The following is a 14,971-nucleotide window of genomic DNA, read 5'->3' on the forward strand; positions in this document are numbered from 1 at the left end:
ATAGAAAGATAAGTATTAAAAAGTAGCAATAACAATAAAGAGGAAAATCTTATCATACTTACCGTGATTTTCTTTTCCTGGACTGTAACATGGCAGTGGGCAACACTTCCGTTAGTGCCCACTGCCATGTGAAGGACAGGAAAGAGGAAAATCTTATCATACTTACCGTGATTTTCTTTTCCTGGACTGTAACATGGCAGTGGGCACTAACGGAAGTGTTGCCCACTGCCATGTGAAGGACAGGAAATGTGTAACCTTAACAGAGCATTTCTTTTTAGATGGGGTCAGGGTTTTTTTTTAATGATTTGTCTTTTTCTGACACTTTCCATCTCTCAAATGAGGGTCCAATGAGCTGTTATTTGGTTACCTTCCCATTGTTCTGTTGTTAGACTGCTGGGGGGAAAGGGAGGGGTGATATCACTTGAATTTGCAGTACAGCAGTAAAAAGTTTATCAGAGCACAAGTCACATGACTGGGGGCTCCTGGAAAACTGACAATATGTCTTGCCCCATGTCAGATTTCAAAATAAAATATAAAAAAATCAGTTTGCTCTTTTGAAAAATGGATTTTAGTGCAGAAGTCTGCTGGAGCAGCACTATTTTTTTTAAAAAAATATGTTTTCCCATGACAGTATTCCTTTAAGAGCTTGTTGCTGTCATTCCTGGTCTTTTAGTACCACATTCCTTTATGTTCCAAAACATCAGACCAATGGTAATGGAAGTATCACACTGAGAGTTTTGGAGAGAAGGGGCAGAAATAAGGATAATGGAAGTGTTACACAAGGCAGAAAAGACTGAAATTGAAGGTATTTATGCATTTAGCTCTTAGGTTGATGCCATCAGTTGGTTGTCAGTTAGGTTGGTGCCATCAGTGGTTCTTGAAAAATCCAGCTGGTTTGTGTTGAGCATCAAAGTTGCAGCCGATATGTTATTTTTTTTCTTATTAAATCGGACCTGTCACCGAGACTTAAAAAGCTGTATAATAAAAGTCCTTTTCAAAGTGAACATAAAACCCACATTATTTTTTTTCATTTAAACATCCATACCTGTTATAGACGCATGTAAAAAATCTCAGCTGTCAATCATATATTGCCTGCCCCTCCTCTATGCCTTAGGTAATTACTTTCACTTTCGATTCAGCACTTCCTAGATGTCACTGCTCTCTCCACATCCCCCCTCCTTTCTTACCATCTCATTTTGTAGCCGGGTGAGTGCATGGGCATGTGCATCAGGTTCTCCATCCTGCCACATGAATACGATTTTGGGATAATGCAAAGTTTTCCTTAATAACAGTGTTTACAAAATGGCTGCTGCCTGCTTGCTGTGATTATGAATTCTAAGACTCAAATAAACCAAATTAAAATAGTGTAAGTGAAGTTTATTTTGCTTGACTAACATCATAATATAGGATTGGAATTGTATTTTAGGATGACAGGTCCCCCCCACTACAGGCTCTTGACATTAGAGAGTGCAATCAGAATGAAGATATCCCTCCCTTAGTTAATGGTGACCAATTCTATGTTCTAATTGGACCGTATCATTCTAAGTTTCTGAGAGATGCTTTGCAATATTGTCATCATAAGAATGGTTCACTCGCCTACTCTTTGACCATGGTACTAGGATTAAAGAGCTTTGCAAGCTCCTACTAACTCTTAAGGTGGCCATAGACGTAACAATTACGATCTTTCTTGGAAAAGATCCAAGAAAGATCGTTCGTTTCAATATACACGTGTAGAGCAGAATCGTCAGATAAACAGGTAGATATACAGTAGAAACAATAGAATTCTACCTGTATCTGACCATTCAGCACTAACAATGCCCAATGTTCAAGGTGTCTTCAAATACACCCGATCAAAATTTTCCATCCAGCCCGATCGATGAGCCGACCGATATCCAAGTCTTTTGCCGATATCGGTCGGCTCTTTTCCCACCATACACGCACCGAATATCGTACGACTATGCATCTATGGCGTCCTTTAGTTATATATCTCAGCAAACCCTTACCAACCCTTACCCTTTACCTCCAAATGGCATCACCGTGGGCTTTTCAGTGAACAAGGTCTGTCTGACCCATGGATCCACATTTCAGTGGGACATCAGACAATAGATACCCAGAGTCAACACTGAGACTTGAGAAAACCAAGACTTTGTTTTCAGGATCCTGTTCCATTCTCTGTTTGCTTATTGCTACTGTATCAACTGTCATGGACTTAGCTCCCTGGAGGCAGATAGAAAAGAAAAAAAGAAGATTGATCTCATTCAATTTCCTTGTTTTCTCGTTGGGCAACATAATAATTTCCTTGATTTTATTAAACCTCTCTGTGCCTCCTTGCATGGTGATTCTTTGGTACTGCTTGGCTGTACATTGCTTAGGTCTGTGGGTATTATGTACACTTAAGTAACTGTATATGCTACTGATGGATGGGCTGTGCCAAGCTCATATTCTGTTATAGGAAATATTGATTGGCTGCTTTAAAAACCCCCAATAGATTAGCAACCATGTAGGAGGCTCCGGTAGAACATCTGTAGAACATCAGCAAAGTAGTGCAGGTTTAGAGCCATTTTTGGACCAGAGTGAAGTCATGAAATAGGGACCTCTCCTCTTATGAGTTTGTATTTCTATGCCTTGTGCTGAGCTTCTGAGCATTCTGGTAACATTTAATAATAGATGTAGATGAAAAGGGTGGAATCTGAAGAAGGGCATCTTTAAACATCTTAATCGGGTCTTACCTCCTCTTGATTTACAAACAGGAACTAAAGGTCCGAGGCTTTGGCTATTGAGCTCCCCTCATATTTTTTCCCTTCTCCTTACTCAACTCTTTATTAACCTAGTTGTTTCTCTTAACCTACTGTCATCTAGCCTTCTTTCTATTTCTCCTCTGTGCTACCTGGGCCTGCCGGGAGTTTTACTGCTATCCTTATGGCCTGGGCCAGTCCCACACTGTAGTCAGAATATCTTCCCCTTCATCTCAATGACAATTGCCTGGTCTGGAATGGGGTCTAGGTCTGATAACTCTCTCTCTGCCCCACACCAAGGGCAACTCTGTGGGTTTTGCTCCTCATTTCAGTTATGGAGTTGGCTGCCATTCTCCAGGTTTCTCCAGTCTCACCCCCTCTCTCTACTATTAGATTTCCTTCACTTTATCAGCATGATTACGAATTTCAGGTAATGCGTCTCACAAAAAGCCTCTGAATATCTGGTAATGTAATATCTTTCATGCTGAATTAGCTCAGAGAAAATGACATGGAAATGCACAGAGATCTAGAAGCAAATGCAACAAAGCAAAGCGAGGCAGAAAAGCAGGTGTAAATATTTTATGTCTCTCTTATATTTATTGAGTTTCCATTTTCAATGTGTTTGCCAACACTACTTATATGGTATCTGGAGGAGCTTGCATAAATACTATTGATCTGCTTCAATTTTCTGTCTCCTCTCATAGCAACGTATTTTAGCCAGCACGGGCGTTCTAGACAGGCGAATACCTGCTGAGTTCTGGGGTTATAAGATTCCTCATTACAGAAAACGTGGCGTTTTTTACTCCTATAAACCTAATTGGGCTGGATTTAGAAAAATAAAATGTGTATGTTGGAACATAATAATGTCTAACCCAAATAACAAGGTTTAAGTATGATCTCTTGAATAATATGGAGGAGTGTGGATACTCCATTTGGCAGTCCTGTCTTTTATTTTCTTAATTTTGAACATTCTAAAGGCCTGATTGGCTACAAGCTGTTACCATCTTGGGAAAATTCTAATGACCTTGTTGGTTACAACCTCTAATACAGGGCATACATGAGCCGATTAAATCTGCTGACTCGGTCCATGTATCTGGCCCCTTCCCACAGCCTGACTAACGGATTTGACCAAAAATCAGCCACATATTTGTTGGACAGATTTGAAAATCCAATCGGGCTCAGGCTGAACTGGCATGATGATATAGTCCTCTCCCAATGGGTCTGCTTGGATCGGTGGCCAAATCATCGACCTGTTTGGTGATCTTGCATAACAATTAGATCTGTTTGTGAATGGCCAGCTTCAGTAGTGTAACTATAGAGGAAGAAGACCCCATAGTCGCAGGCAGGGCAGTACTGGGCGGGTGGGACACTGGGTTTGGTGGGCCTGCCTCTCGTGGGTCCCTCCAGCCCAAACCTGCACCTTCCTACGGCCCCCCCTTCTCCCTAATCACATCCCCCAGCCCCGATGGCAGATGCAACTACCACACCAGTAAGAGCCAGGGCCCGAAAGGGGGGTCTAACCTGGGTTTGGGGGCCTCTAGGAGGGTGGTCACAGAGGTAGGGGAGACTGGCAGGGTGCCCTGTGACGAAACTAAACTCCTATAAGTACATGATATATTTATTCACCCGACTTGGGTGTTCATGGTAATGTCATGGAGGGAAACTTTCCAACAGCCAAAGAAGGGCCACTATATACAAATATTGGCACAGATATACAGTATATTTCATTACAGATTATCAAACACCTAGCTACTGTATATGTGCAATATGGGTTGGCCCCTCATAATCCTAAATTCTAAGGCTGCACCTAGTCACTGAATGTAAAATATATTGACCATACCTGTACAAGTTATTCAAGGACTTTGGGCATTAAATTAAAACCCACAAACCACAGGTATTGTTTAGTTTGTGTTTATGCTTACAGGTTCTATACGACTTTCAGTTTACAGCAGCCTTATGCTACTTAATTTTTATTTAAGCCCAACTGCATGAACTCCCGTTTACTTTCCCTTTAATATTAAAATGTACCTTTGAATATTCTTTTGAATATTACCAGCCTGTTGGAGGGGAGCATGGATGGTGATGTCGAAGGGGTGGGGTAGTAACATCACATGGGCAGGTTAGTGGAGGGTCCAGGGCAGTAGGTGGTGGCTGGGTCATGTAGGGGAGCAGTTTTGGGAGGGGAGGAATTACAAATATACCAGCACATGCAATGTAATGTAATAGCTGTCCAGTCTGGTGATATACTGAGTAGGCAAGTATAAGTACCATGAATGGCCTCCAATAAGTGTGCAGTGTTTTTTACTCAAGGGAACATGTCTATCACATCTTTTCTGCTTTCTCAAGGGGTTAAAACCTGTCCCTGTTGTGCCAGACAAGAAAATAAAGCATTTTCTCCCGTCCTGACTTCATAACATTTTCCCATTGCCGAATGTATTTTTTTTTCTTCCCCGTGTCTGTTTGATTGGATTACAGGCTTTAGGGCATCAATTAATCCAATATGTTTTTGTTCTCAGGCAGCGGTGAGAAGGTTTGGATACACAAACAACATTCTAACATGGCACTGACATTATTAAACCCTCTAAATAATCTAAAACATCCATTTTGCACACGTTGACTCCCCATAAAGATCATATTTAAAGATCCGCTGTTGAATGTGATAAACAAAAAGTGGCATTTTTGTCCCCTGTAAAGAAAAACAAAGAGTGGACACACAAAATGTGATTTTTCTTAGTTTAGCATGCATTTAAATAGAATGAGCTCTTACCCTTGCCTTAATAAATTCTGTGTGTGTTTGCATCAGAAACACTACTAAAGTTCATATGCTATTCATGGCTCTCAACAGCACTACAGCATGAAACCCTTCTCAAATAATTGGGCATTTTTTGGCAAGAAATAGTTCATTTGTAGGGGCTGTGTGAGCAGCATAAACCAGATCATTTAAATTAGTGCCAAGAGACATGAACTTTGGTATTATTAATGGAATATGGAATTAATGTGATATGATTGCACTCAGCTACAGAATAATTATACTTCTTTTTATCCTCCATACAGATAGGCCAGAATGCCCACGACTCCAGCTCAGATCAGTACAGGTCAGGAGAACATATTTATCATACATGTATCACTATGGAAACATATTACCACTAAAATATATATATATATATATATATATATATATATATATATATATATATATATATATATATATATATATATATATATATATATATATATATATATATATATAAACCCAATAGACTGGTTTTGCTTCCAATAAAGATTAATTATATCTTAGGTTGGATGAAATACAAGCTACTGTTTTATTATTACAGAGAAAAAAGGAAATCATTTTTAAACATTTGGATTATTTGGATAAAATGGAGTCTATGGGAGACGGCCATTTCATAGCTTTCTGGATAATGGGTTTCCAGATAATAAATCCCATACCTGTACCTTTGAGGCTGCCAACAGATTATGTACAACCAAGCTGGAGATGTAATATCACTAATGCTATAGAAATCTACACTAGCCAATAGAGGGGTAACATAGAACCAAGTGGGCACCACCATGTCTAAAGACCAATAGCAAGTCATCAGTAGATCAGCAAGAGCTACTGTAACTGCTAGATATGTTTACTGTGGGTTATTAAACCTGGAACAAACATTGTATATTATTTTTACAAAACCCCAACATAGGCATTACAAAACTCCAATGTTGAGGGCCCATTCTGAGAATTATTAGCTGCAGAAGGTGCTTGAAAGAGCAGCCATGAGTCTGTGGGTACAGAAATATCATATTCAGAGCAAGCTCACCAAATTTCGTTGTTGGCTTCTTCCACAGGTGTAACTCAGTTTCCCAATAAAGAACTTTGCAGACAAGTTGCTGCCCTGGATTTGTTCCACAAACTACTGAATGCATGGTACAGAAATATCAACTGACAGGGAAGTCAGAACTGACATCAGTTTTTGGGCCCATCCTGTAAAATCATTAGGTTTCATTAGCAGGCTATTTGGATCTACATTTTCAACCTCACACAGACTCTATTTATGGGTACCCAATTATAAATGAATTTAGTGGTGCGGGATGCCAAATCAAAAACAAAGTAGAGGCACCAACCAAATGTACAGCAGTCCAACTAGAAAAATAAAGATAAGGACAAGATCTCAGAGTTCACCCCAGTCTGAGGGTGCAGATTTAGAATTAGAACAGCATGGTGATGGTGGGACATGAAGGAAGAAGCCTAACACGTTTTGTGAATGTTGGGGCACCTACTCATAGGCTTTGAGCTTTATATCACACTTGCCTTTACTACTTTAGTTTGCAAGGAAATCCATACCATCCAACTATGTAAGAAAAAACCCTTCTTAACTTAGTTTTAAATCCTCTTTCCTACAGTCGCAATAGATGGCCGTGTATTAAGTCATTATGCTTATGGCATCAGCTTAAAGGGATGGTTCACCTTTAAGTTAACTTGTAGTATCTTATAGAATGGCTAATTCTAAGCAAATTTTCAGTTGGTCTTCATTATTTTTTGTAGTTTTTTTATTATTTGCCTTTTTCTTCTGACTCTTTCCAGCTTTCAAATGGGGGTCACTGGCCCAATATAAAAAACAAATGCTCTGTAAGGCTTTAAATGTATTATTATTGCTACTTTGTATTACTCATCTTTCTATTCAGGCCTCACCTATTCATATTCCAGTCTCTTATTCATATCAGTGCATGGTTGCAAGCTGGAGAGCTGCTGAATAAGAAGCTTAATAACTCAAAAACCACATATAATTAAAAATGAAAACCAGTTGCAAATTTTCTCAGAATATCACTCTCTACGTCATACTAACAGTTTATTTAAGGGTGGACAAACCCTTTAAGGGGGGGGGCTATATATATATATAAATAAAATAATGTTTTTAACATAATGCCCCAGCCCTTTGCTGGCCACTTTTTGTCAGGGGGGCTAGCCCTTAGTGCTTGATTTGCACTTTCATGCACTTATTGGCCCTGTCAGTCCTTTTGATACTCTTTAACAGGTACCCCCTATTAACCTGAATTCTGAAGAGGAACCACAGAATGCCATGGCAAGATTTAAAAAAAAAAAAAAAAAAGCATAACATTTTGTAGTGATGTAAGACATTTTAAGTGATATTTTGGCAAGCTGGATCATTCTAGGTAGTGTTTAGAGACAATGGGGAAGTTCAGAACATTAAGACACAGTCAAGGCCCATTTAAAATAAAAGCCAAAAGTGTTGCCAAGAATTATATGGGATAAGAGCTGTGTTTTGGGGAAGTGTAGGAAAATAGAGATCTGTACTAGTAGGGGCAGAACAATAGAAAACACTATCAGAGCTATAGAGAGAGATATAAAAGTAACACTGAATCAGCATAAAGGGGAAATAAATGCAGTTAGTGTACATGGCAGGAATACAAATGATAGAGAAACACAAGTTATACAACAGGCTTAGGACAATGGCCATGCTGCAGGATTCTGATATACTCAGGGTTTTTATTGAAAACATTACAAAAAAACATAATTAACTTAAAGTGGACCTGTCATCCAGACACAAACATCTGTATAATAAAAGTCCTTTTCAAATTAAACATGAAATCCAATTTCTATTTTTTATTAAAGCATTCATAGCTGTTGTAAGCTCATTTAAAAATCTCAGCTGTCAATCAAATATTGTCTGCCCCTCCTCTATGCCAGTGGCATAGAGGCGGGGCAGACAATTACTTTCACTTTCCATTCAGCACTTCCTAGATGTCACTGCTCTCCCCACATTCCCCCCATTCTCTTTACCGATTAATTGTGTAACCAGGACATGGGGATGGACATCAGGTCCCCCATTCTGGTGCACAAACAAGATTCTGAGATGATGCAAGGCTTGTCTTAATAAAACTGAAAAAAAAAAATGGCTGCTTCCTGCTTGCTATAATTATGAATTCCCAGACTGAAGGAAACAAGACTTAAATAATTTATATAGTGTAATTAAAGTTCATTTTGCTTGACTAATGTGATAAAATAGGATTTGGAATGTTTTTTTTTGGGTGACGGGTCCCCTTTAACTCAAACTAACATCCTTCTGGGTTAAAATACTTCAAAATAAAAATACTATATCAAATATTACCTTTGAATATTACATTGCAAACATGGGCGTTAGTGACGTGCGGGTCAGGTAAAACCGGATCCGCCCTCCCTCCACCCGCGCCCGCATCCGACTTCCTGGTTCCTTTTACAAACCCGCACTGCCTGGTGGACAATGTCACAAAAGGGGCGGGGCGAGCAGGCGTGCGGCTATAAAACCGGAAGCCGGCAGTGCAAAGTGACGGGCAGGCAGAGCAAGAAGAAGAGATCGACCTGGACCCACCCGAGAATAGGGGTGCGAGGTCGGCCCGAACCTGACGGAATCGCAGTTCCCGCGGGTATTGGGCTCATGTGTAGGGCATTATATTAACTCTCTTGTCTTTATTAAGGTTCCTTGGACATTTGTAATAAAAAGTGGTATCTTCAAGTATTTGCACCAACATTTATAATAAAGACGTCCATACAACTTTAAAATTCCCGGCCATATGCAAATTGACCTAAGATCATTAGCGAATTTTCGCTAGGCACAAACGAACGCTAGAGCATCTTCGATATGAAATGCTCGCACTGCCAAAGTAACGATATCGAAAAGTCGCCAGCGTTCGGCACCCAGGGTGCAACTTCCATTATTCGTGAATTAGCGTAGTGTTGGCGAATTTGCGCCTTGCAAAGTGGTGCGATGTGTGCAAAGTGGTCGCAGGTGACAATTCGCCCTTTAGTAAATCTTCCTCTTAGATGGTATCAGAGCAGCTCCATTTAGCAGATTCTAAGAAATAATGTTGCAAATGGAGAGAACACCTTAAATGTGCCAAGTGATATGACAAATGTTGCGTATACAGGCAGGTTAATTGGCTCCTGATAAAATTGGCCTGAGTGTGATAGGGACATTAGATTGTAAGCGCCGCTGGACAGGGACTGATGGCAATGATGCATAGCCTCTGTAAAGATCTATGTAACGGTACATAATATTTAAGTGGGCTCAAAACACTTTCATTAGGAAATACAATAGTCAACTTTCAGTATATGAAAGAATGACCTGTTCTTAGCAACTATTCGATTGGTCTTTTTTATTTTCTATAGAGTGTTCATTATTTCCCTTTCTCTTCTGACTCTTTCCAGCTTTCAGATGGTTGTTATTTTTTACTTATAAGTCTATTGCTCTGTGAGGCTACACTTTTATACTATAAATTGTTACTTTCAGTGGCGTACCTAGAATGAGTCGGTTACCCCCTGCAAAAAAGATCCTCAGAGGAGCCCAGCAAGCACTTTTACCATTGCCCTCCCCCCGAGCATGCGTAAATTAAACCTACCTTCAGTGCATCGGGGGAGGGCGAGTGGCAGCGACCCTTGTAGGAGGTAGGTGTCGCTTGGGGGGTGCGGGGGCCCTTGTGGGAAGTAGCCCCGGTGAGCCCAGAGCCCACCAGTCCGACCCTGGTCTCGCTCATTTGCTCGTGGCGGGCAGGAGGATTTTAGCCGGGTAGGGGGACTTATTTAAAGCTGTAGAGGAAGCAGACCCTGCAGTCAGGTCTCCCCTGGTCTCTGGGCCCTATAGTTATGCCACGTCTTTCTATTTAGGCCTCTCCTATTCATATCCCAGTCTTTCATTTAAACCACTGCCTGGTGGCTAGGGACCCTAGCAACCAGAACACTGCTGAAATTTCAAACTGCTGCTGAACAAAACACTAAATAATAAAAAAAAAGTAGGGATGCACTGAATCCACTATTTTGGATTCGGCTGAATCCCCGAATCCTTCACAAAAGATTCGGCCGAATACCGAACCAAATCCTTATTTGCATATTCAATTAGGGGTGGGAAGGGGGAAACCTTTTTTACTTCCTTGTTTTGTGACAAAAAGTCACACAATTTCCTCCCCGCCCCTAATTTGCATATGCAAATTAGGATTCAGATTCGGTTCGGCTGGACAGAAGGATTCGGCCGAATCCAAATCCTACTGAAAAAGGCCGAATCCTAGCCGAATCCCAAACCGAATCCTGGATTAGGTGCATCCCTAAAAAAAAAGCACTAAAAAACTTTAAAAATTAAGATCAATTGCTAATTGTCTCAGAATATCACCGCGAACCTCATACTAAAGGTTAAAGGTGAAATACAACTTTAAATAGTAAACAACATAAAGCAATCTCATTAATGAAACCCACCGGAGTGATCGTGTCATTATAAGCAAATACTCAGAATAACGAAGCCCACAAACAGCCAGCTTGAATTAAAAGCAAAATGATATTCACTCGTTAAATCATTAGAAATAACCCTTCAGCAATTGAGACTTTTTATTCTGGCAGCTTCTCCTATAGAAGTGGAATAAAGGGCTGAGAAAGCTCCTGGAAGCGTGCGCTGTTCGGCAGTAATACAGACACATGAAGCTGTTCCTCCCAGCAAAACTAGGGCAGATGTGTCCCTTTGGATGTTTACATCTGCTTTGTTCTATAGATGCAAAAGGAATAGACGCTATCTCAGAGACAGATAAAAAAAATAGTTTTTGAAATCTTTTTGAATTTTCCTTATTCCTTTATTATTATGGCAAGCGGCCAATGGACTAATAATTTTCTGCAGGTGAAATGGGAGGCGAGAAGTAAAAAACACGTTTCATGAGGGGACTATGGGACCTTCAGTAGAAGTGCAGGTTTATTTAGAGATTTATTATACTACTTTAAGTTAACCGCTGTACACTTGAGGGGGGGTTTAAACCTCTAAGAAGGGGTCCTAGATGCAGGTCTGGATGGGATACAAAATAGGCCCTGGCATTTCAAGTACACTAAGGCCCAAACAGCCCCCCACCAGCCCTTTTGACTGTCTATGGCATCTTACAGCAGCCAGCAGGCATTTGCCTGAATCCACAGTTTGTTAGTCCAGGCCAGATGAGTAATAAAAGTTGCATTGAAAATAAATGTATAACCTTACAGAGCATTTGGTTTTTAGATGGGGTCAGTGACCCCCATCTGAAAGCTGGAAAGGCAAATAATTAAATAATATATAAAAAAGAAACAATGAAGAAAAGTTGCTTAGAATTAGCCATTTTACAATATGATAAAAGTTACCTTATATGTGAACCACCCATTTAAGTAAATATATGTTAAAAAAGCATACCTCCTATACCTGCTTTCAATGGAAAGACATACATTGGAACCCTAAGGGTCAGGGCACACAGGCAGATTTGGGGGGATTAGTCGCCCGGCGACAAAATCTCCTCTTCTTTGGGACGACTGCCTCCTCACTGGCTAAAATGTAAATCGCTGGCGGGATGGCACTCGGAGTGATTAGTTTTCCGAAGTTGCCTGAAGTTTCCTCGGCAACGAGGAAATAATGAATTGGATAATGAATCACTGTGAGTGCCATCCAGCCGGCGATTTACATTTTAGCCAGTGAGGAGGCAGTTCGGGGAGATTAGTTGCCCTGAAGAAGAGGAGATTTGTCGGCGGGCGACTAATCTTCCAGAATCTGCCTGTGTACCCTGAGCCTTAGGATTCCAATGTAGGTCTTTCCATTGAAAGCAAGTATAGAAGGTATGCTTTTTTAATATATATTTATTTAAAGGAGTGGTTCATCCTTAAGGTAACTTTTAATATGTTATAAAATGGCTAATTCTAAGCAACTTTTCAACTTTTCTTAATTTTTTCTTTTTTATATATTTTTTTTAATGATTTGCCTTCTTCTTCTGACACTTTCCATCTTTCAAATGGGGTTCATTGACCCCATCTAAAAACCAAATGCTCTGTAAGGTTATACATTTATTGTCAATGCTACTTTTTATTACTCATCTTTTTATTCAGGCCTCTCCTATTCATATTCCAGCATCTTATTCAAATCAGTGCATGGATACTAAGGTAATTTGGACCCTAGCAACCAAATTGCATGAATTGCAAACTGCAGAGCTGCTGAATAAAAAGCTAAATAACGCAAAAAACCCAAATAATGAAAAAGAAAACCAATTGCTAATTGTCTCAGAACATTGTCCTTTAAATTGTTTAAAATGAGGATAAAAAGTATCCTTACAATGTATCTAATAATAACTGTATCATTATACTTTTTCTGTGGGCATTTTTTTGGCCAAAAACCAGCCTGTGAGACTTGGGGCCCTATGTTAATGCCCTTACTGCCCGGGGCTCTTTTTCACCTGAGGCAGAATTGTGTGTCTGTCCTTATTACCCAGTCTTATCTTTCCTTTAGGCACCAATGCAATCTCCCTCTTGAGAGTGTACAATGTAACTTGAAATGTTTCTTTGGATTAAATCCAGAAGATGTGGTCTTAAATGGATAATAAAAACCTGATGTATTATACTGTAAAATAAGGTGTAGATTTCTAGGGGGGAAAAACTATTAAAAATGTATTGTCACAGGTCACTGTGCTTAATCCCGTGCTTTCGGAAAGAGCCAGCACTTGTTTCTCCTCCTCAATGTAACTGAAGGAGTTGCAACTTGGTTTAGCCAGACCTGGATTTTTATTATTGAGTGCTGTTCACATATCTACCACTAGGTGAGGCATAGGAGCATTTTTAGCAATATGGGTATCAGGGAGCTGTTATCTGGTTACCTCCCCATTCAGAGGCGGGCCAGGCCAGCTGAGTGTCCTAGGCAACACAGCCGGCCAGCTCGCCCTTCGATCCTCCGTCGCACAAGATGAAGTTGAGCAGTGATGATGCGCGCGTGTACACACTAGTTGAGTGACAGGTTAGTCTGGTCTAGGGTTAGGCAGAAGATGTAGCTGCCCAGCGCCCCCCAATTGTTGCGCCCTAGGCAGCTGCCTCTTCTACCTACTCCTAGTTCTGGCCCTGTTTCCATTGCTCTGTTGATGGGCTGCTGGGGGGAGGAAAGGGAGGTGGGTGATATAACTCCAAATTGCAGCGCAGCGGTAAAGAGAGACTGAAATTTATCAGAGCACAAGTCACATGGCTGTGGGCACCCGGGGAACTAACAACATGTCGAGCCCCATGTCAAAATTAAATATTAAAAAATCTGTTTGCTCTTTTAAAAAACAGATTTCAATGCAGGATTCTGCTAAAGGAGCACTATTAACTAATGCATTTTGTAAAAGAAACATATTTTCCCATGACAGGATCCCTTTAAAGTGATGCTGTAAGGGGCAAAGACTTCTGCGCCTTGAAAAAAATCTTACTCACAGCCCTTGCCTATAATAAGTGGCACTAAATAACTTGAATAATATTAACAATAAGTGTCTGCTCCGTTACATGCCATTTAGGCTTTCATCCTTACACTGTCGCTATAGACGGATGGTTGAATCTGGCCCCAGGCTGAATGTTAAAAGCCTGTCCCTGCATGAATGTCAAACATTAGAACGTTATGAGACAAAGAAATATCCATGATATAAACCCCAGCTCAATAATAACCAGTCAAACCTCTAATTGAAATAGAGAACGTGGGCAGCACCACCTCCCAGCTCATAAATCAGCACATTCCAAAAGGACAGCACAGCAACCGTGAAGGTTACAGTTCAGCTGCAACAGAAAAGGCTCACACCAGCAATTCCTGAGCCACACCGTGTTTCCAGCGGCATGTTACAGTACATATGGCCCAGACAGCAACTGTCCTGGTATTGAAACTAGATGATGTCAACTGGCAGTTTCCCCGCAGGCATTATAATGATCAAAATAGACTGTCTCCTGGGAGAGGATACAGAGAGTGAAACAAATGTATAACTCATTCCCTGGGGAGAAGTGATGAGCTGCTTTCTTAGTGGTAACATAAAGTGGGGATTATTTTAAATACTGTCCCACATTCAGCAGCGCTGTTATTCTGGGGTAGCCAAATAGACACAGGGTCGGATTGGGCCGGCAGGCTCCAGGGAAAAAACCCGGTGGGCCACTGGCTCTTGTGGGCCCAGCTGGCCCAGATCCGCATCCAGATTTATAGGATTCTCCCTGCAAAGACCTCCCTAATGGGGACGGTCGCGGCAAAACATAGTGCGTGTATGTGTACACATGCTGTGCAGCAGCGGCGTGCCGGCTGCACAGCAGGGGGGTGGAGGGGGCCCTGGACAGCAGCCCCAGTGGGCCCCGGGCCCCACAGTCAGACCCTGTGTAGACATCACCCTCTTCTGCACCCTACCCATGTCCTAATATGTTATTCAGAAAGCCAGGTTTGGGAGTGCTTCTATGGGGCAGCATTACACGCTCTGCACTA

This window comes from Xenopus laevis, chromosome 3L (assembly GCF_017654675.1).
Source record: "Xenopus laevis strain J_2021 chromosome 3L, Xenopus_laevis_v10.1, whole genome shotgun sequence".
Taxonomy (NCBI): domain Eukaryota; kingdom Metazoa; phylum Chordata; class Amphibia; order Anura; family Pipidae; genus Xenopus; species Xenopus laevis.